The 16,919-nt window shown below is 49.4% G+C and overlaps 1 long non-coding RNA gene across 7 annotated transcripts in view; it reads left to right on the top strand.

Annotated features, from left to right (window-relative positions):
* Nucleotides 1–11,680: 11,680 nt before the first annotated feature.
* LOC149129272 (uncharacterized) overlaps nucleotides 11,681–16,919 on the top strand; it is a 30,494-nt gene continuing 25,255 nt past the window's right edge. For 4 of the 7 annotated variants that reach the window (XR_016240154.1, XR_016240155.1, XR_016240151.1 and 1 more), the window contains exon 1: nucleotides 11,681–12,970. This is a non-coding gene — a long non-coding RNA (uncharacterized LOC149129272). The remainder of the gene's footprint in view (nucleotides 12,971–16,919) is intronic. The other 3 variants (XR_016240147.1, XR_016240148.1, XR_016240146.1) reach the window with 2 other exon arrangements.

Raw genomic sequence — 16,919 nt, 5'->3', positions numbered from 1 at the left:
GAAGCACTTTCCCATACGGTGAAGCACTTTCCCATACGGTGAAGCACTTTCCCATACGGTGAAGCACTTTCCCATACGGTGAAGCACTTTCCCATACGGTGAAGCACTTTCCCATACGGTGAAGCACTTTCCCATACGGTGAAGCACTTTCCCATACGGTGAAGCACTTTCCCATACGGTGAAGCACTTTCCCATACGGTGAAGCACTTTCCCATACGGTGAAGCACTTTCCCATACGGTGAAGCACTTTCCCATACGGTGAAGCACTTTCCCATACGGTGAAGCACTTTCCCATACGGTGAAGCACTTTCCCATACGGTGAAGCACTTTCCCATACGGTGAAGCACTTTCCCATACGGTGAAGCACTTTCCCATACGGTGAAGCACTTTCCCATACGGTGAAGCACTTTCCCATACGGTGAAGCACTTTCCCATACGGTGAAGCACTTTCCCATACGGTGAAGCACTTTCCCATACGGTGAAGCACTTTCCCATACGGTGAAGCACTTTCCCATACGGTGAAGCACTTTCCCATACGGTGAAGCACTTTCCCATACGGTGAAGCACTTTCCCATACGGTGAAGCACTTTCCCATACGGTGAAGCACTTTCCCATACGGTGAAGCACTTTCCCATACGGTGAAGCACTTTCCCATACGGTGAAGCACTTTCCCATACGGTGAAGCACTTTCCCATACGGTGAAGCACTTTCCCATACGGTGAAGCACTTTCCCATACGGTGAAGCACTTTCCCATACGGTGAAGCACTTTCCCATACGGTGAAGCACTTTCCCATACGGTGAAGCACTTTCCCATACGGTGAAGCACTTTCCCATACGGTGAAGCACTTTCCCATACGGTGAAGCACTTTCCCATACGGTGAAGCACTTTCCCATACGGTGAAGCACTTTCCCATACGGTGAAGCACTTTCCCATACGGTGAAGCACTTTCCCATACGGTGAAGCACTTTCCCATACGGTGAAGCACTTTCCCATACGGTGAAGCACTTTCCCATACGGTGAAGCACTTTCCCATACGGTGAAGCACTTTCCCATACGGTGAAGCACTTTCCCATACGGTGAAGCACTTTCCCATACGGTGAAGCACTTTCCCATACGGTGAAGCACTTTCCCATACGGTGAAGCACTTTCCCATACGGTGAAGCACTTTCCCATACGGTGAAGCACTTTCCCATACGGTGAAGCACTTTCCCATACGGTGAAGCACTTTCCCATACGGTGAAGCACTTTCCCATACGGTGAAGCACTTTCCCATACGGTGAAGCACTTTCCCATACGGTGAAGCACTTTCCCATACGGTGAAGCACTTTCCCATACGGTGAAGCACTTTCCCATACGGTGAAGCACTTTCCCATACGGTGAAGCACTTTCCCATACGGTGAAGCACTTTCCCATACGGTGAAGCACTTTCCCATACGGTGAAGCACTTTCCCATACGGTGAAGCACTTTCCCATACGGTGAAGCACTTTCCCATACGGTGAAGCACTTTCCCATACGGTGAAGCACTTTCCCATACGGTGAAGCACTTTCCCATACGGTGAAGCACTTTCCCATACGGTGAAGCACTTTCCCATACGGTGAAGCACTTTCCCATACGGTGAAGCACTTTCCCATACGGTGAAGCACTTTCCCATACGGTGAAGCACTTTCCCATACGGTGAAGCACTTTCCCATACGGTGAAGCACTTTCCCATACGGTGAAGCACTTTCCCATACGGTGAAGCACTTTCCCATACGGTGAAGCACTTTCCCATACGGTGAAGCACTTTCCCATACGGTGAAGCACTTTCCCATACGGTGAAGCACTTTCCCATACGGTGAAGCACTTTCCCATACGGTGAAGCACTTTCCCATACGGTGAAGCACTTTCCCATACGGTGAAGCACTTTCCCATACGGTGAAGCACTTTCCCATACGGTGAAGCACTTTCCCATACGGTGAAGCACTTTCCCATACGGTGAAGCACTTTCCCATACGGTGAAGCACTTTCCCATACGGTGAAGCACTTTCCCATACGGTGAAGCACTTTCCCATACGGTGAAGCACTTTCCCATACGGTGAAGCACTTTCCCATACGGTGAAGCACTTTCCCATACGGTGAAGCACTTTCCCATACGGTGAAGCACTTTCCCATACGGTGAAGCACTTTCCCATACGGTGAAGCACTTTCCCATACGGTGAAGCACTTTCCCATACGGTGAAGCACTTTCCCATACGGTGAAGCACTTTCCCATACGGTGAAGCACTTTCCCATACGGTGAAGCACTTTCCCATACGGTGAAGCACTTTCCCATACGGTGAAGCACTTTCCCATACGGTGAAGCACTTTCCCATACGGTGAAGCACTTTCCCATACGGTGAAGCACTTTCCCATACGGTGAAGCACTTTCCCATACGGTGAAGCACTTTCCCATACGGTGAAGCACTTTCCCATACGGTGAAGCACTTTCCCATACGGTGAAGCACTTTCCCATACGGTGAAGCACTTTCCCATACGGTGAAGCACTTTCCCATACGGTGAAGCACTTTCCCATACGGTGAAGCACTTTCCCATACGGTGAAGCACTTTCCCATACGGTGAAGCACTTTCCCATACGGTGAAGCACTTTCCCATACGGTGAAGCACTTTCCCATACGGTGAAGCACTTTCCCATACGGTGAAGCACTTTCCCATACGGTGAAGCACTTTCCCATACGGTGAAGCACTTTCCCATACGGTGAAGCACTTTCCCATACGGTGAAGCACTTTCCCATACGGTGAAGCACTTTCCCATACGGTGAAGCACTTTCCCATACGGTGAAGCACTTTCCCATACGGTGAAGCACTTTCCCATACGGTGAAGCACTTTCCCATACGGTGAAGCACTTTCCCATACGGTGAAGCACTTTCCCATACGGTGAAGCACTTTCCCATACGGTGAAGCACTTTCCCATACGGTGAAGCACTTTCCCATACGGTGAAGCACTTTCCCATACGGTGAAGCACTTTCCCATACGGTGAAGCACTTTCCCATACGGTGAAGCACTTTCCCATACGGTGAAGCACTTTCCCATACGGTGAAGCACTTTCCCATACGGTGAAGCACTTTCCCATACGGTGAAGCACTTTCCCATACGGTGAAGCACTTTCCCATACGGTGAAGCACTTTCCCATACGGTGAAGCACTTTCCCATACGGTGAAGCACTTTCCCATACGGTGAAGCACTTTCCCATACGGTGAAGCACTTTCCCATACGGTGAAGCACTTTCCCATACGGTGAAGCACTTTCCCATACGGTGAAGCACTTTCCCATACGGTGAAGCACTTTCCCATACGGTGAAGCACTTTCCCATACGGTGAAGCACTTTCCCATACGGTGAAGCACTTTCCCATACGGTGAAGCACTTTCCCATACGGTGAAGCACTTTCCCATACGGTGAAGCACTTTCCCATACGGTGAAGCACTTTCCCATACGGTGAAGCACTTTCCCATACGGTGAAGCACTTTCCCATACGGTGAAGCACTTTCCCATACGGTGAAGCACTTTCCCATACGGTGAAGCACTTTCCCATACGGTGAAGCACTTTCCCATACGGTGAAGCACTTTCCCATACGGTGAAGCACTTTCCCATACGGTGAAGCACTTTCCCATACGGTGAAGCACTTTCCCATACGGTGAAGCACTTTCCCATACGGTGAAGCACTTTCCCATACGGTGAAGCACTTTCCCATACGGTGAAGCACTTTCCCATACGGTGAAGCACTTTCCCATACGGTGAAGCACTTTCCCATACGGTGAAGCACTTTCCCATACGGTGAAGCACTTTCCCATACGGTGAAGCACTTTCCCATACGGTGAAGCACTTTCCCATACGGTGAAGCACTTTCCCATACGGTGAAGCACTTTCCCATACGGTGAAGCACTTTCCCATACGGTGAAGCACTTTCCCATACGGTGAAGCACTTTCCCATACGGTGAAGCACTTTCCCATACGGTGAAGCACTTTCCCATACGGTGAAGCACTTTCCCATACGGTGAAGCACTTTCCCATACGGTGAAGCACTTTCCCATACGGTGAAGCACTTTCCCATACGGTGAAGCACTTTCCCATACGGTGAAGCACTTTCCCATACGGTGAAGCACTTTCCCATACGGTGAAGCACTTTCCCATACGGTGAAGCACTTTCCCATACGGTGAAGCACTTTCCCATACGGTGAAGCACTTTCCCATACGGTGAAGCACTTTCCCATACGGTGAAGCACTTTCCCATACGGTGAAGCACTTTCCCATACGGTGAAGCACTTTCCCATACGGTGAAGCACTTTCCCATACGGTGAAGCACTTTCCCATACGGTGAAGCACTTTCCCATACGGTGAAGCACTTTCCCATACGGTGAAGCACTTTCCCATACGGTGAAGCACTTTCCCATACGGTGAAGCACTTTCCCATACGGTGAAGCACTTTCCCATACGGTGAAGCACTTTCCCATACGGTGAAGCACTTTCCCATACGGTGAAGCACTTTCCCATACGGTGAAGCACTTTCCCATACGGTGAAGCACTTTCCCATACGGTGAAGCACTTTCCCATACGGTGAAGCACTTTCCCATACGGTGAAGCACTTTCCCATACGGTGAAGCACTTTCCCATACGGTGAAGCACTTTCCCATACGGTGAAGCACTTTCCCATACGGTGAAGCACTTTCCCATACGGTGAAGCACTTTCCCATACGGTGAAGCACTTTCCCATACGGTGAAGCACTTTCCCATACGGTGAAGCACTTTCCCATACGGTGAAGCACTTTCCCATACGGTGAAGCACTTTCCCATACGGTGAAGCACTTTCCCATACGGTGAAGCACTTTCCCATACGGTGAAGCACTTTCCCATACGGTGAAGCACTTTCCCATACGGTGAAGCACTTTCCCATACGGTGAAGCACTTTCCCATACGGTGAAGCACTTTCCCATACGGTGAAGCACTTTCCCATACGGTGAAGCACTTTCCCATACGGTGAAGCACTTTCCCATACGGTGAAGCACTTTCCCATACGGTGAAGCACTTTCCCATACGGTGAAGCACTTTCCCATACGGTGAAGCACTTTCCCATACGGTGAAGCACTTTCCCATACGGTGAAGCACTTTCCCATACGGTGAAGCACTTTCCCATACGGTGAAGCACTTTCCCATACGGTGAAGCACTTTCCCATACGGTGAAGCACTTTCCCATACGGTGAAGCACTTTCCCATACGGTGAAGCACTTTCCCATACGGTGAAGCACTTTCCCATACGGTGAAGCACTTTCCCATACGGTGAAGCACTTTCCCATACGGTGAAGCACTTTCCCATACGGTGAAGCACTTTCCCATACGGTGAAGCACTTTCCCATACGGTGAAGCACTTTCCCATACGGTGAAGCACTTTCCCATACGGTGAAGCACTTTCCCATACGGTGAAGCACTTTCCCATACGGTGAAGCACTTTCCCATACGGTGAAGCACTTTCCCATACGGTGAAGCACTTTCCCATACGGTGAAGCACTTTCCCATACGGTGAAGCACTTTCCCATACGGTGAAGCACTTTCCCATACGGTGAAGCACTTTCCCATACGGTGAAGCACTTTCCCATACGGTGAAGCACTTTCCCATACGGTGAAGCACTTTCCCATACGGTGAAGCACTTTCCCATACGGTGAAGCACTTTCCCATACGGTGAAGCACTTTCCCATACGGTGAAGCACTTTCCCATACGGTGAAGCACTTTCCCATACGGTGAAGCACTTTCCCATACGGTGAAGCACTTTCCCATACGGTGAAGCACTTTGCCATACGGTGAAGCACTTTCCCATACGGTGAAGCACTTTCCCATACGGTGAAGCACTTTCCCATACGGTGAAGCACTTTCCCATACGGTGAAGCACTTTCCCATACGGTGAAGCACTTTGCCATACGGTGAAGCACTTTCCCATACGGTGAAGCACTTTCCCATACGGTGAAGCACTTTCCCATACGGTGAAGCACTTTCCCATACGGTGAAGCACTTTCCCATACGGTGAAGCACTTTCCCATACGGTGAAGCACTTTCCCATACGGTGAAGCACTTTCCCATACGGTGAAGCACTTTCCCATACGGTGAAGCACTTTGCCATACGGTGAAGCACTTTCCCATACGGTGAAGCACTTTCCCATACGGTGAAGCACTTCCCCATACGGTGAAGCACTTTCCCATACGGTGAAGCACTTTCCCATACGGTGAAGCACTTTCCCATACGGTGAAGCACTTTCCCATACGGTGAAGCACTTTCCCATACGGTGAAGCACTTTCCCATACGGTGAAGCACTTTCCCATACGGTGAAGCACTTTCCCATACGGTGAAGCACTTTCCCATACGGTGAAGCACTTTCCCATACGGTGAAGCACTTTCCCATACGGTGAAGCACTTTCCCATACGGTGAAGCACTTTCCCATACGGTGAAGCACTTTGCCCTACGGTGAAGCACTTTCCCATACGGTGAAGCACTTTCCCATACGGTGAAGCACTTTCCCATACGGTGAAGCACTTTCCCATACGGTGAAGCACTTTCCCATACGGTGAAGCACTTTCCCATACGGTGAAGCACTTTCCCATACGGTGAAGCACTTTCCCATACGGTGAAGCACTTTCCCATACGGTGAAGCACTTTGCCATACGGTGAAGCACTTTGCCATACGGTGAAGCACTTTGCCATACGGTGAAGCACTTTCCCATACGGTGAAGCACTTTCCCATACGGTGAAGCACTTTCCCATACGGTGAAGCACTTTCCCCTACGGTGAAGCACTTTCCCATACGGTGAAGCACTTTCCCATGCGGAACAGCACTTTCCCATACGGTGAAGCACTTTCCCATACGGTGAAGCACTTTCCCATACGGTGAAGCACTTTCCCATACGGTGAAGCACTTTCCCATACGGTGAAGCACTTTCCCATACGGTGAAGCACTTTGCCCTACGGTGAAGCACTTTGCCCTACGGTGAAGCACTTTCCCATACGGTGAAGCACTTTCCCATACGGTGAAGCACTTTCCCATACGGTGAAGCACTTTCCCATACGGTGAAGCACTTTCCCATACGGTGAAGCACTTTCCCATACGGTGAAGCACTTTCCCATACGGTGAAGCACTTTGCCCTACGGTGAAGCACTTTGCCCTACGGTGAAGCACTTTCCCATACGGTGAAGCACTTTCCCATACGGTGAAGCACTTTCCCATACGGTGAAGCACTTTCCCCTACGGTGAAGCACTTTCCCATACGGTGAAGCACTTTCCCATACGGTGAAGCACTTTGCCCTACGGTGAAGCACTTTGCCCTACGGTGAAGCACTTTGCCCTACGGTGAAGCACTTTGCCCTACGGTGAAGCACTTTGCCCTACGGTGAAGCACCTTCCTATACGGTGAAGCACTTTCCCATACGGTGAAGCACTTTCCCATACGGTGAAGCACTTTCCCATACGGTGAAGCACTTTCCCATACGGTGAAGCACTTTGCCCTACGGTGAAGCACTTTGCCCTACGGTGAAGCACTTTGCCGCACGGTGAAGCACTTTGCCGCACGGTGAAGCACTTTGCCCTACGGTGAAGCACTTTGCCCTACGGTGAAGCACTTTGCCCTACGGTGAAGCACTTTGCCCTACGGTGAAGCACCTTCCTATACGGTGAAGCACTTTCCCATACGGTGAAGCACTTTCCCATACGGTGAAGCACTTTCCCATACGGTGAAGCACTTTCCCATACGGTGAAGCACTTTGCCTTACGGTGAAGCACTTTGCCCTACGGTGAAGCACTTTGCCGCACGGTGAAGCACTTTGCCGCACGGTGAAGCACTTTGCCGCACGGTGAAGCACTTTGCCGCACGGTGAAGCACTTTGCCGCACGGTGAAGCACTTTGCCGCACGGTGAAGCACTTTGCCGCACGGTGAAGCACTTTGCCGCACGGTGAAGCACTTTGCCGCACGGTGAAGCACTTTGCCGCACGGTGAAGCACTTTGCCGCACGGTGAAGCACTTTGCCGCACGGTGAAGCACTTTGCCGCACGGTGAAGCACTTTGCCGCACGGTGAAGCACTTTGCCGCACGGTGAAGCACTTTGCCGCACGGTGAAGCACTTTGCCGCACGGTGAAGCACTTTGCCGCACGGTGAAGCACTTTGCCGCACGGTGAAGCACTTTGCCGCACGGTGAAGCACTTTGCCGCACGGTGAAGCACTTTGCCGCACGGTGAAGCACTTTCCCGCACGGTGAAGCACTTTCCCGTACGGTGAAGCACTTTCCGTACGGTGAAGCACTTTTCCCTACGGTGAAGCACTTTCCCCATACGGTGAAGCACTTTCCCATACGGTGAAGCGCTTTGCCCTACGGTGAAGCGCTTTGCCCTACGGTGAAGCGCTTTGCCCTACGGTGAAGCGCTTTCCCATGCGGTGAAGCGCTTTGCCCTACGGTGAAGCGCTTTGCCCTACGGTGAAGCGCTTTGCCCTACGGTGAAGCGCTTTGCCCTACGGTGAAGCGCTTTGCCCTACGGTGAAGCGCTTTGCCCTACGGTGAAGCGCTTTGCCCTACGGTGAAGCGCTTTGCCCTACGGTGAAGCGCTTTGCCCTACGGTGAAGCGCTTTGCCCTACGGTGAAGCGCTTTGCCCTACGGTGAAGCGCTTTGCCCTACGGTGAAGCGCTTTGCCCGACGGTGAAGCGCTTTGCCCTACGGTGAAGCGCTTTGCCGTACGGTGAAGCGCTTTGCCGTACGGTGAAGCGCTTTGCCGTACGGTGAAGCGCTTTGCCCTACGGTGAAGCGCTTTGCCCTACGGTGAAGCGCTTTGCCCTACGGTGAAGCGCTTTCCCATACGGTGAAGCGCTTTCCCATACGGTGAAGCGCTTTCCCATACGGTGAAGCACTTCGCCCATACGGTAAAGCACTTCGCCCTACGGTACGGTGAAGCACTTTCCCATACGGTGAAGCACTTTGCCCTACGGTGAAGCACTTTGCCCTACGGTGAAGCACTTTGCCCTACGGTGAAGCACTTTGCCCTACGGTGAAGCACCTTCCTATACGGTGAAGCACTTTCCCATACGGTGAAGCACTTTCCCATACGGTGAAGCACTTTCCCATACGGTGAAGCACTTTCCCATACGGTGAAGCACTTTGCCTTACGGTGAAGCACTTTGCCCTACGGTGAAGCACTTTGCCGCACGGTGAAGCACTTTGCCGCACGGTGAAGCACTTTGCCGCACGGTGAAGCACTTTGCCGCACGGTGAAGCACTTTGCCGCACGGTGAAGCACTTTGCCGCACGGTGAAGCACTTTGCCGCACGGTGAAGCACTTTGCCGCACGGTGAAGCACTTTGCCGCACGGTGAAGCACTTTGCCGCACGGTGAAGCACTTTGCCGCACGGTGAAGCACTTTGCCGCACGGTGAAGCACTTTGCCGCACGGTGAAGCACTTTGCCGCACGGTGAAGCACTTTGCCGCACGGTGAAGCACTTTGCCGCACGGTGAAGCACTTTGCCGCACGGTGAAGCACTTTGCCGCACGGTGAAGCACTTTGCCGCACGGTGAAGCACTTTGCCGCACGGTGAAGCACTTTGCCGCACGGTGAAGCACTTTGCCGCACGGTGAAGCACTTTGCCGCACGGTGAAGCACTTTGCCGCACGGTGAAGCACTTTGCCGCACGGTGAAGCACTTTGCCGCACGGTGAAGCACTTTGCCGCACGGTGAAGCACTTTGCCGCACGGTGAAGCACTTTGCCGCACGGTGAAGCACTTTCCCGTACGGTGAAGCACTTTCCCGTACGGTGAAGCACTTTGCCCTACGGTGAAGCACTTTCCCCATACGGTGAAGCACTTTCCCATACGGTGAAGCGCTTTGCCCTACGGTGAAGCGCTTTGCCCTACGGTGAAGCGCTTTCCCATGCGGTGAAGCGCTTTGCCCTACGGTGAAGCGCTTTGCCCTACGGTGAAGCGCTTTGCCCTACGGTGAAGCGCTTTGCCCTACGGTGAAGCGCTTTGCCCTACGGTGAAGCGCTTTGCCCTACGGTGAAGCGCTTTGCCCTACGGTGAAGCGCTTTGCCCTACGGTGAAGCGCTTTGCCCGACGGTGAAGCGCTTTGCCATACGGTGAAGCGCTTTGCCATACGGTGAAGCGCTTTGCCATACGGTGAAGCGCTTTGCCATACGGTGAAGCGCTTTGCCATACGGTGAAGCGCTTTGCCCTACGGTGAAGCGCTTTGCCCTACGGTGAAGCGCTTTCCCATACGGTGAAGCGCTTTCCCATACGGTGAAGCACTTCGCCCATACGGTAAAGCACTTCGCCCTACGGTACGGTGAAGCACTTTCCCATACGGTGAAGCACTTTGCCCTACGGTGAAGCACTTTCCCATACGGTGAAGCACTTTCCCATACGGTGAAGCACTTTCCCATACGGTGAAGCACTTTCCCATACGGTGAAGCACTTTGCCATACGGTGAAGCACTTTCCCATACGGTGAAGCACTTTCCCATACGGTGAAGCACTTTCCCATACGGTGAAGCACTTTGCCCTACGGTGAAGCACTTTGCCCTACGGTGAAGCACTTTGCCCTACGGTGAAGCACTTTGCCCTACGGTGAAGCACTTTCCCATACGGTGAAGCACTTTCCCATACGGTGAAGCACTTTCCCATACGGTGAAGCACTTCGCCCATACGGTGAAGCACTTCGCCCATACGGTGAAGCACTTCGCCCATACGGTGAAGCACTTCGCCCTACGGTGAAGCACTTTCCCCTACGGTGAAGCACTTCCCCCTACGGTGAAGCACTTCGCCCTACGGTGAAGCACTTCGCCCTACGGTGAAGCACTTCGCCCTACGGTGAAGCACTTCGCCCTACGGTGAAGCACTTCGCCCTACGGTGAAGCACTTCGCCCTACGGTGAAGCACTTCGCCCTACGGTGAAGCACTTCGCCCTACGGTGGAGCACTTCGCCCTACGGTGAAGCACTTCGCCCGACGGTGAAGCACTTCGCCCGACGGTGAGGCACTTCGCCCGACGGTGAGGCACTTCGCCCGACGGTGAGGCACTTCGCCCTACGGTGAGGCACTTCGCCCTACGGTGAGGCACTTCGCCCTACGGTGAGGCACTTCCCCACACGGTGAGGCACTTCCCCACACGGTGAGGCACTTCCCCACACGGTGAGGCACTTCCCCACACGGTGAGGCACTTCCCCACACGGTGAAGCACTTTCCCACACGGTGCGCTTTCCCACACCGTAAAGTGCTTTCCCACACCGTAAAGTGCTTTCCCACACAGTAAAGTGCTTTCCCAATTTAAAACGAAAAAAGCAAATAAAACGAAGAATCGTTTGTTTATGTAGTCGGCACTTAATGTATATCTGCTGAATGGATGTCAGTGATTGGCTGAAATTATCGAAATAAGACAATTTTTTACATGAAATAAATTCGAATACAAAAATATTTTTCTGTTCTACAACATAAAATAGATAAGTATACGAAGTTTGAAAGTCTTTCGGTACCAAAAACACTACGTAAAACATTAATGAAAAATGTGGCCCCCGTTTTAAAAAAGATCCTATATATATATATATATATATATATATATATATATATATATATATATATATATATATACAATGATAATAATAAAGTGACAACAAAAGAATGAAACCTCAATATTAGGTAAATATAGCATTATTTATATATGTATATAGATAGGACAATCAGTAAGTTGTCATAATAGTGTTTGGAGTGTGGATATGTGTATACATATGAGTACGTACATGCACATATATGTTTGTGTGTGTATGCCCATATACATGTTTGTGTGAGTGTGTATGTATGTAGACATTATGAACACAGGAGGTGTTTCTTTCTTTTTTTTATAAATCTCCTTTTACAAAACCACTACATTATAGGGATGTCAAAAAACCGACACCGGCCCCTAAGTGATGGCCTTGAAAAATTCTGTTTTAGTCGAATGAATCGAATCCAGCACTTATTTTGGTCTGCTTTGCTGAACTGCTAGATTATAGGAGCATAAACACCAACACCAGTTATCAAGCAGTGATGGGAGACAGACACACAGACATGAGGAGACACACACACACATATATATATTCGATGGGCTTCTTTCAGTTTCCATCCACCAAAACCACTCACAAGGCTTTGGTCGGCTTGAGACTATAGCAGAAGACACTTGCTCAAGGTGGCACGCAGTGAGACTGAACCCAGAACCATGTGGTTGGGAAGCAAGCCTCTTACTACACATAATATATGACAAAGATGGTGGGATAGGCTGGAAGTATAAGGTAAGTGATGACGTATGAACGGTCAAGGGGCCTTGCAAGTAAGACAGACATGTGAGCAGAAGGACAACTAGTGCGTATGACTTTTGCTTTCGGGCTTTCGCTTGGGACAGACATGGTGACCCCGCAAGAGTTCAGGGAAATTGGCGTTAGGTTCTGGCCAGAGGTTAGGTCGGTGTATCCTAAGTGGACAGTATAAATGTTGCGAGAGGACCCATGTGACAGATGAACCAAGCTTTTTAGCCCATTTCACACACCTGCTTATACCCACTGATCCACTGACTTGTACGAGTTAAGGCAGCTGGTGTATATATATATATATATACAAACATATATGCTGTGTGTAGCATCGTGTGAAAGAGGGAGGCTAGTATATATTATATAAAAAAAACTTTAAGGCGCTGCTCCAGCATGGGTGCAGTCTAATGAATGAAACAAGTAAAAGAAAGAAAGGAACATGAGAAAAAAAAACCCATACATTTCGTACGTATACCTGCGGCTAAAGACACACAGCTAGCTTTACTGATTGAGTGTGACAAGGGACGGATTGATGTCTAGCAAGATATATTTAAACGAAGTCTATGAAAAGCATTCGACAATCCAGAATCGACCCACCCTCTCTGATCGAAGTAACCAAGTCTCGAAGGTAAATTCTTCCATTTATTGTGAGATGATGGGGGGTGGATTGGTTCGCAAAAGTTTTGCTTCGTCTCGACGTTTCCATGGAACCTTTGATTTCTTTGTAGGATGCCAAGAAGATTCCGTCCAGATTCTCTGTTGTCGGCTGAATTCCTGATTGTTGTTTCTAAGTTATTTGGGGATGTAAGGTCGGTGGAGTTGCCTCCCCTTGTCCGTCTCTGGTTTGTGTTCGATAAGCTTGGGTTCATTTCTGTGTATGTTTTTGCTTTATCTTCCTTCAGCAAGGGCTTATCCGATGCCTTTTCTACGATGAACTGTGTTTCGTAGTTAATAAACAAATTGCTTTGTCTTTGCCAGCCTTGTAGCGAGTTTGTTTCTTCAGCTTCACAAGTTGTTTGCCACAGTTTAAAGACACTTTCCAAGCGTTGACCATCTCAATGTTTCTTTAATTCGTTGTAGATTTCCTCATCTATGTTCTTCAATTTTTCTTCATTGCTCAGCGCTCTAAGCTTAAGCAGTTCTATTTCTGTCTTCATGTTTTCCAAGTGTTAGTTTCTCCCATAATTGTCTTTGTTGGTCCTGTTCGTTTGGAATACGTTTAATTTGGAGTTTATGAGGCAGAATTTAACCAGTGTTCATAAATTTCTGCCTTGTGCTTGTTTTTGATGATGTTCCAGAAAGTAACCTTTCTGGCTTTAAGTTTTTCATTCTATATGTGTATAATGCGGTTTTTAATTGATAGTGGAGGGGGATGGGCTTCTATCTTGTGTATCATCTTTAGGTGGATTTTCATTTAAGCAATTATTATGTGGTAAAGAATGAAGAGTGGTGCATAATTTGGACAAATGTTGATTGAGCTGTTGCAGGGATTGTTCTTTCTCTTCTTTTCCTCTTGTGTGGAGCGAGTGAGTTCATCAGTGTTGCTAATCAAAAGTCTCAAATTCGTGTTCATCTCTCTCAGTTCCTTAAGAGTCTCTTCGTCTCAAGAAGATTAAGTTTGTCCAAAGACACCTGGAAAAGGTTTAGTTTTTGAAAGCATTATATTTCGGTTGCCTACTTCCATGAGAGTTACCTTGTCTGTTGGAATACATTTTTAGATTACTGGCGTGTACAATACATGCTCACACATGTATGTATGTATGTATATATATATATATATATATATATATATATATCATCATCATCATCATCATCATCGTTTAACGTCTGCTTTCCATGCTAGCATGGGTTGGACGATTTGACTGAGGACTGGTGAAACCGGATGGCAACACCAGGCTCCAGCCTGATTTGGCAGAGTTTCTACAGCTGGATGCCCTTCCTAACGCCAACCACTCAGAGAGTGTAGTGGGTGCTTTTACGTGTCACCCGCACGAAAACGGCCACGCTCGAAATGGTGTCTTTTATGTGCCACCCGCACAAGCCAGTCCAGGGGCACTGGCAACGATCTCGCTCGAAAATCCTACAGGAGCCAGTCAGGCGGTACTGGCAACGGCCACGCTCAAAATGGTGCATCTCATGTGCCACCCGCACAAGAACCAGTCCAGGGGCACTGGCAACGATCTTACTTGGCTTGCCGGGTCTTCTCACGCACAGCACATTTCCAAAGGTCTCGGTCCGTAGTCATCGCCTCGGTGAGGCCCAATGTACGAAGGTCTTGCCTCACCACCTCAGCCCAGGTCTTCCTGGGCCTACCTCTTCCACGGGTTCCCTCAACTGTTAGGGTGTGGCACTTTTTCACGCAGCTATCCTCCTCCATTCTCACCACATGTCCATACCAGCGCAATCGTCTCTCTTGCACGCCACAACTGATGCTTCTAATGTTCAGCTTTTCTCTCAAGATACTTACACTCTGACGGGTATTCACATTGACATTACACATCCAACGGAGCATACTGGCTTCATTCCTTGCGAGCTTACGTATGTCCTCAGCAGTTACAGCCCATGTTTCACTGCCATGTAGCATGGTTGTTCGTACGCATGCGTCATACAGTCTGCCTTTTACTCTGAGTGAGAGTCCCTTTGTCGCCAGCAGGGGTAAGAGCTCTCTAAACTTTGCCCAGGCTATTCTTATTCTAGCAGCTACACTTTCAGCGCACCCACCCCCACTACTAACTTGGTCGCCCAGATAGCGGAAGCTATCGACTACCTCTAGTTTTTCACCCTGGAATGAGATAGAAGTTGTTTCCTGTTTGTTTGCAGTCTTTATTGCACCTGAACATCTGCCACAAACAAAAACTAACTTGCTAGTTAACCTGCCTTTGATGTTGCTGCACCTCTTATGTGTCCATAGCTTGCACCGGGTACATCTTATAGAGTTACTACCTACTCCTTTTCTACATACTGAGCAGGGCCATCTACCTGAAGGGGTTTGTGTTTTATCTACCTTCCTACTTATTAGGCCCTTCAATTCTAGACCTTGCTTCCACACCTGAAACTTCTCCTCTAGTTCTGATAGTGACTCCGCAATTAGGGCAAGGTCATCAGCATAGAGGAGCTCCCAGGGGCAACCTGTCTTGAACTCCTCTGTGATTGCCTGGAGGACTATGGTAAATAATAGGGGGCTGAGGACGGAACCTTGGTGGACCCCTACCTCTACCCGGAATTCATTGCTGTACTCATTTCCAACCCTCACCTTACTGGCAGCATCTCTGTACATGGCTCGCACAGCTCTCACTAACCATTCTTCTATCCCAAGTTTCCTCATTGACCACCAGATAAGGGATCGGGGGACCCTGTCAAAGGCTTTCTCCATGTTAACGAAAGCCAGGTACAGAGGTTTATCCTTAGCTAGGTATTTCTCCTGCAACTGTCTCACTAGAAATAAGGCATCAGTAGTGCTTTTACCTGGCACGAACCCAAACTGCATCTCATTTAATTGATTCGCTCCCTAATTAGTTGGGCTATGACCCTCTCTGTAACTTTCATAACCTGATCTAACAGCTTGATGCCTCTGTAATTATTTGTTTCTAAAGCGTCCCCTTTACCTTTGTAGCAGTTGACTATGATGCTGCTACACCAGTCATTGGGTATGACTCCTTCGTGTATCACCTGGTTCGTAATACGGGTGACTAGGCTATAGCCAACACTGCCAGATATTTTGAGCATCTCTGCAGTGATTCCTGATGGGCCGGGGGCTTTCCCGGTCTTCATACTCTTAATTGCTTTATCTACCCTGGTACTATCAACTCGGATAGCTGGTCCCTCTATTGGGTCGACATACGGCAGGCTCTCTTTCTCCCATTCATTCTCTTTATTAAGCAATCTATTGTAGTGGCATCTCCAGACCTCTTTCTTTGCAGCCTCATTTAGTGCAAGCGTACCATCATCCATGCGAACACATTTCTCTCCTACAACATCACTATTCTCTCTCCTACACTGTCTTGCAACACGAAATACCTCGAGTCTTTGGTCCTCACGGCGCAGAACATTGGCAAATCTTTCCTTATCTGCTTCCCCTCTGGCTAAATAAACCTGTCGCCTAGCCTCCCTTCTGGCACATTGGTACAATTCCCTGCTACCACCGTTCTTCCAGTCCTTCCAAGCCTGTTTCTTTTGTCTAATAGCCCTGTCTACCTCCTTGTTCCACCACCACGTTACTCTGGGTTGGGAGGGGACCTTACACCACCCACAAATCTGGTCGGTGGCTTTCAACAGGTTGTCCCGCAGAAATCTCCAATTGTCTTCCACGTTGTATGATGCTTTTTAGCCCATTTCACACACCTGCTGTAAAGCGGTTGGCATTTGGAAGGGCATCCAGCTGTAGAAACCTTGCCAAATCAATTTGAGCGTGGTGCAGCCTCTTAGCTTGCCAGTCCTCAGTCAAACCGTCCATGGGAAGCAGAATTAAATGATGATGCTTTATTCACAATTTTATAAACTTCTCTCTCACGCTTCCCCTCTTTTTCTCTCTTGTTCTTCACTTTTCCCTTCAACCAATCACATGAAGAAGGCATTAC

The sequence above is a fragment of the Octopus bimaculoides genome, unplaced genomic scaffold (genome assembly GCF_046866305.1).
Source record: "Octopus bimaculoides isolate indiv1 unplaced genomic scaffold, ASM4686630v1 contig85, whole genome shotgun sequence".
Classification (NCBI taxonomy): Eukaryota; Metazoa; Mollusca; class Cephalopoda; order Octopoda; family Octopodidae; genus Octopus; species Octopus bimaculoides.
This window is presented reverse-complemented; position numbering and strand designations above follow the sequence as displayed.